General features: G+C 42.4%; 1 long non-coding RNA gene across 1 annotated transcript in view; it reads right to left on the minus strand.

Annotated features, from left to right (window-relative positions):
* Nucleotides 1-780, minus strand: part of LOC143823123 (uncharacterized) — a 44,318-nt gene extending 43,538 nt beyond the window's left edge. The window contains exon 1 of the long non-coding RNA XR_013226385.1: nt 678-780. This is a non-coding gene — a long non-coding RNA (uncharacterized LOC143823123). The remainder of the gene's footprint in view (nt 1-677) is intronic.
* Nucleotides 781-6,868: the final 6,088 nt, after the last annotated feature.

Consider the following 6,868-nt stretch of genomic DNA (forward strand, 5'->3'; position numbering starts at 1 on the left):
CGTATTATTACATTGCTTTGTCATGCAACTATTGTTTTTTTTTTTCATAGTCCACTCATCACCCCTCACCAACCACCATCTCCAGTTTTAAAAGGCACATAGTAAAAATGGGAGGGAAATTTATTTGAAGTGAGACTTACTACTTGGGTGTTTCAGTGTGCTTTCTGTGTTATGATAATCCATTTGTTTCCTTTTTTGGTTTACTGATGGCAGCAGATGTGTACCTCAATCATTTTTTTTCTTTCCGTTTGGACTGATTAGCCCAGAAGTCAGCAACCTTTTAGAATTAAAGAGCTAAGCAACATCACAGTTCACAGTGAGAGAACAGAGTCAGCAGAAGTAAATCCATTTGCTTAATTGACCATAAAGATGTGTGGCTTCAGAGCCCGGTGGATTGAGTTGCCAGGACAGATCTGGGCCCTATCAGAGCTACCAAAATCCTAAAGGGCCTGCAAAATGGTGTTATGCTGCCCTATCTGGCCACACCAAGTGGCAGCTGGGTGGAGTTGCCTGGGCTGCAGAGCCTAGCTGGAGTCCACACCAGAGCAAGGTAAATGTCCAGTCTGGGTCATTAGGTATCAAAGCAAGCAGAATTAGGGGCGAGGTGAGGAGTAGTCAAGGGAAAGCCAAGGTCAGAGTTCAAATAAACATATAGTCAACAAAGCCAGTCCAATTACCAGGTGCGTAGTCAAAAGCCGTTTGCCAGAAGTCAGGGAAGCTGATATGAGTCAGGAGTTCGCAGAGCCAAAGGGAATCTGACAGGAGGGTTTCTGTATAGATTGCATCCATGCTGAGGAGCTGCTGCTCTCCTGCCTAAAAGCAGCCCAGCTAATTGGCTGCACCTGGGGGAGGACTCACTCATCCTCCCCAGGAGCTATCCCAGCTGGGCCCCATCTACTCTGAGAGCATGCCTGCAGTCTTTGGCTCCTATGGTGTTCAGTGAAAACCACTCTTCTGCACCCTCTGTGTCTTTCAGGTGAGCTGTCTGGTGTCAGGGATCAGGCCAAACCCTGCTAGTAAAGTCCATGATAAAGGAACAGGATTCCAAGGCAGGTGAAAATCCAAAGAGTAGCTTTATTAAACAGACAGTACGAAATACAGATGTGTGCCAAGACCCATTGAGCAAAGGTCTTGGCAGATACAAAGGCACAACAGATTAAGTGTTTTTTTTATAGAGGTGACCCCATAGGGGAGGGGGGCTAAGGTTTAGGTGGGAAATCAAATGATACCAAGAGGTGTAAAGTTTCCCAGCCAAGCCAGATGGCTCCACTTTGATCCAAACAGTTACATTTCTGTTTTGTCTCTGCCAGCCCCACGAGGTCATTGGAATCAGATAGATAGCAGGGCCCCAGTGGGAACTTCAGTGGAATGCAGAGGAGGCTAGGAACTAGGAAAGGATTTATAGTTTTATGATGCTTGGCTTCGGGAAGAATACAGCAAGGGAGGGGGCATGAATCGGGGTTCATGACATCCGGGCTGGAGTGCATTTGCGGCTGTCCCGAAGATGCATCCTGGACAGAGTCTGGCTGACTTCTGCTGTCTTCCCCTCTCTGCTCTGACAGAGCTGGTTGATCTATATCAGCAGGCTCGGCAGCAGGCCCCGGTTGTTGTGGCAACTCCTCGGAGACAGGAGGTGGCAGCGGGGGCATGACAGGTGTTCTTCCATCAGGCCTATGGTTGAGGCCAATGTAAGCATAAAGTAACATTGAGCTAGGCCTGACTCCTGTCCTGTGACTGCCTACTCACCACCATAGTCTGAAGCCTGGACCTGAAGTGTGAAGCTCGAATTAGAACAACTTAGTGCTATTGAAACATTTTATGAAATTAATGTTTAAACCGTTGATTGTATTTCAACCCCTTGTACATATGAATTTTTATTGTTGTGAAGCACCCTAAGACTGTGTCAGAGAGAAGTCTACAAGCCCAATAAACAAGCAAACAGATAGATAGCTAAATAAATTAATATTACTGGTAATTAAAAAGTGGATTACTATTCTGTAAAATTTTAGCAATATAAATGCCGGAGGCCTTTGTGAGGCCTTTATGATGAAATGGCACAACTGAGTCATAAATATATTGTGCACAGGAGCACCCCTTGGAATTGTTTTAGTATGCTGACATGAATCTGTGCATGGTTCACACTTGGATAATCGGCAACTGCTCATTTCAAAGCCATCTTTTTTTAAAAGTCAGAATATAGGCTTGGTGAAAATAGTCTTCTTGCGCATGCAAAAAATTTAAAAGTAATTTTTAGAACCCCCATATTCATATATTGATTATCTCATATTTGTTAATCCCTCCTTGATAGTAGACATTGACTTCAAGGTAAATTTTGAAAAAACAAAAATTATAGCATTTGTGAAAACCCGGTACAAATACTCTTGGAAAGTCGGAAATCAGTGCACTGAACAAGTAAACCATCTCAAATAACTTGGCCTCAACCTATCCCGTAACAATAAATGGGCCTTTCATAGAAAGCAAATAGTTAAGACCCTGAAAGGATCCCTAGTCTTACAAACCAAATTTTACCATCCAAAGGGAAACAATAATATTTATTCTATGAAATTCATCCCACTATTGTTATATGGCACCCCATTCTGAATCACTGATTTTAACCATGAACTGGAGTCTCTTCACTCCATGTTTCTAAGATCTCTATTAGAGGTACCCAAAAGCATTGCCAACTAAGCCATTCTCACTGAACTTGGTCAGCAACATTTGGCCTTAAAAGTGTAGCTACTAACATTTAAGTATTGGCTGATAATTCATTTCTCTGCCAATTTGGGCAGCTTGTTAAGTGATCTATTAAGTGATTCTTATGTCTTGAGTTGATACAACAGAATCCTACTCAAACTGAAAAGTATTGGGCTAGACCTTATTTGGCTTTTTCCAAAATCCAAAACCTTGCCATCATATGTATTTTCGCTGGACTCCCACTTATCTAGGAGGGCTCTCTTACTAGCAAGAGTAAATTCCTTCGCATCTAATGTGACTTGGGGAAGGTTTCACCAAATATCTGTATCTGAAAAAATACTGCTTACATGGTGGTGAAGTCCCAGACACTCTAATACATATTGGATTGGATTGCCCAGCTCTTTTGGCCCAATGAGCTGCTATTCATTGCTATTTGGCAGATGTAAACTCCAAATGCAGTCCCAAATCCCGCATTATAAAATCGTTTTCTGAACAAGATCCTTCCAAACTTGCCAGAATTGTAGTTACTCTTGGGAATATGTTGAAAATAAATATCCAACGTTTTTTGAGGCAGAAATATGGCTTTGTATAAGTTTCCTTTAGTATTTGGTTTTTGTTCTCTCTGGATTGTGTTTTGTTAAATAAAGGTTTCTGATATCTGATATCAATCTCTCCTGCTATTCTTACTTTGCCATTAAGTGATCCGAAACAAATTCTTCAAAATAGAAGATACAGTGTGTGTGACTAGAAATCAATAAGGACTTCCAAAGATTTTTGTCGTTATTTTGACGTGTGTTTTGAGGAGTTTGGAGTTTCATTAGTGGATTTCCAATGCAAGTCAATGGCTCCATTGACTTGCATTGGCTCTGAATCGATTCGGATAGCTCCGAATCGATGCAAATCCATTCATATCGATCCAAATTGGCCCGATTCGGATCTGAATCAGTCTGAATCGGGTTCATCCGATTCGAATCGAACCAGAACGGTACCCCCTTGCATAACCCTAATTGTGGACTTGAATTAAAGTGGTGATGTCAGCTGAGCCTGGAATAATTGATCCCTGATCAAGATACTTTGTAACCTGGCATGTGTGTAGGTCTGGGAGGCTTCTACTAATGATTCTAGGAGTTGGCCTAGGTATGACATAAAGGCAGCATAAGTGTCATAAGTCAGCCGCAGTCTTCAGATTCCTTGGGGAAAGAACTAGAAGGTAACCAAGGAGCACAAAGCAAAGGCTCAGCTTGGAGAGTTTGAAAAGCTGGCTGCTGAGCCAGATGTACCAGCACAAGTCTATTAATCTAGTGGTCATCCCCACTCATAGCCAGCTGCTAGTTATAAGCCTGATAACCCATCCAAAACAGCTGTGGGTCCTTGCTGCCAGCCATGAAGAAGAAAACTAGGATCATGTAGAAGGAGTGCCCACATGTTGGCAATTTGCAGAACAAGGAGAGTGTTCACAGCTCACTGGTATCAGTCTTATATGGGGAGCTAAGACCTTGGGCTTACATGGATGCAAATGTATGCAATGCTCATGTCAACACCCACCTTGCCTGATCCGTGCCAGAAATTGTGCCAGACTTCTTGGACATTCTGTTCTTGAACTGGAACCTTGACCATCCACTTCAGATGTCATTTGCTGGCTTGGCTGCACCTCTGGATCTCTGATGTGACCAATTAATCTTTGAATTCTCTCTCCTGAAACCTGTGGCTGAGTCTGAGAGCCAGTACAATAAGTTGCTTTGGGCTAAGGACTTAACTTTGTCTCTGCTTATCCTCAGACAAGTTAACCTGTTGCCTGATCAGTCTTTTAAACAGCTAATAGTCCCAGGCTCTGCAAAAACTCACCTATCATGTTACTCAGCTCTCCATGCACATAGGCATGCGGGCACCTTAGATATCCTTGCGGTGTGCAGACACAATCGATGAGGAATATAGTAGGGGATCCATTCCATCCTGAAACTCAAGGAACCTCTCTCAATTGTGGCCATGGTCACTAAACAGGAAATTGATCTGTCGTGTTTTTTAAATCCATAAAAGCCTGACTAGGCCTTCAGGTCTCAAGGCAGATTTTCTGCTGCTGTGTCACAACCTCTTGCACTAGTTTGCTGTGCAGAGTTCTTGCCTTCTTCAAGCTGCTGTGCTGGGCCTCTCTCAGTCTCCTGGCTACAGTTCCTCAGCAGAGCCCCAGGCTAACATATACTTGCTTCTGCCCTCTGCTCTCTGTGGACCGAATACTGGCCTCCGGGATGTCTGTTGGCTGAAGTGTTTCAACCATCCTCAAAGGTCAATAAATCTTCCAAGTACTTTTCTTGCTTTTTATCTTCTGATCTGCTGCAGGTATCAATAAATCATTCTGTCTTGTGTTCTCTTGCAGATGCTCCCATATATAGCTTTTCTTCTCTGTCATGCCACAAATGTTCATGGGCTAAAGACTCTCCAACTACTTCCATGCTTCCTGAAATTCACCTGTATGGTTGATTCTTGACCCAGGGTAATCTCCCTGTCTGCAACACTTTTCAAGGTACACAGTAACTCTGCCGCTGCCATCTAGCCTAACTTATCCATCTTGATTCACCAAAACAGCAAACACTCTGCAGACCTAGAGTGTTTGTTGCCCTTCAATTTACCGATCCCTTCAAGTCCCTGATCCTCATAAGCTTTTAGCATTCCTTGGCTGAACCCTGTTAAGCTCCCAGAGTGTACACAATAAAACAATTCTTGTAAAATATAGTTTATTTGAATACTATTTAGAAATGGATTTCTCTCTGGGCAACACACCACGCTAAAACCAGATGGCAGAATAGAAGCATAACATAGTCCAGGTCTTTGGTCTATCAGAACTCAAGCTAGCTTTCTTTTCTGGCTCTTAGCCTAATTATAATTCTCCCCCACCAACCTCCACTAATTGGCTTCAGGTGATGATGACAATCCAACCAGAATGTGTTCTTACTGGAATCCTCTAGAAAATGACCTCATCACTTCTACTTCTCCCTGCCCCATCCTATGATCCACAGATTCTCATGATGAGCCAATTATCCCATTCCTAAGGCTGGCCTTGACGATGATAAGGGCTATATAGGCAGAGAAGCCCAATTAGTAACACCTGCAAGATGGAATGAACCTGCCACTGATGCACATTGACCCTTGGGAGGAATCAGATTGCTTCACAGGCTTCCGTTTTGATCTACAATATCTAGCTTGCACAGAAAATGCTAATAGAAAAAAATGTGCTGAACATTTAAGAGCTGTGTGTATATGTATGTGGGTATGTACGTGGAGGGAGAGGTCCAGAGACTGAGCACACATAAAAAGGTCATCTTGAAATGGCAAGCAGACCAAAATGGCAGTCGGTATTCCAAAAGAGATGTTCCAAATTAACTACCGCTGGAAGCTACAGTCCTACTGATGAACTGATAAAAGAAAATAATAGTTATTAACGGAATGACTTAATATTGGCTGAAGAAAAAGCCTTGGTGTGCTTACAAAAAAAAAGTTAACAAGCTTTTTAGGCAACTGGCAGTTCTTTTTGGCAGGTAGAAGTGACCCAGTTTGCCCTGTGCAATTAGAGTAACAGGTGTAGTTTTTTAAATGGATGTTATTTCACCTTTCCTGTTTCAAAGGACTAGTCTTAGACTTTGTAACTACCAGAATTTTTTGTAAAAACACTCTTAGAAATCCTTTAAGTGATCCTTATGTAATTTCCCTGCTGAAACTCAGAGCATTATGTAGGCTCTTTTATAGCATAACCTCCAGGTTTATTTGGTATTCGTCTAGCAAAGCTCTCTCCCCCTGGGGAGTCTGAAAGTAACTCAGCATGGACTTAACTTTCAGATGAAGTCACGACTCACAGATCCTGCCTAAATGGCTCAGAGATAACCTTCCCTAAAATCTGGAAGCAGTCACTGAAAACAAACAAACAAAAGGAGGGGGGCTTTGAACCAGACTTTAAAATTTCATGTCCTTAGTGCATCCTAATAATGCTATGTATTGATATCACACTGTGATAACATGCTAGACGTTCATTTATAACTACAATGTTGTTGAACGGCATGCAGTATTACTGAGACCCAAGTTCAAATCTCCACTGGTTGATGGCATTACTCACTGTGAGCCTACTCTAACTTACAAGGTTGTTTTGCAGAAAATAAATGGAGAAAGGAGAAACTTCTATATT

Source organism: Paroedura picta, chromosome 13 (genome assembly GCF_049243985.1).
Source record: "Paroedura picta isolate Pp20150507F chromosome 13, Ppicta_v3.0, whole genome shotgun sequence".
Lineage (NCBI taxonomy): Eukaryota > Metazoa > Chordata > Lepidosauria > Squamata > Gekkonidae > Paroedura > Paroedura picta.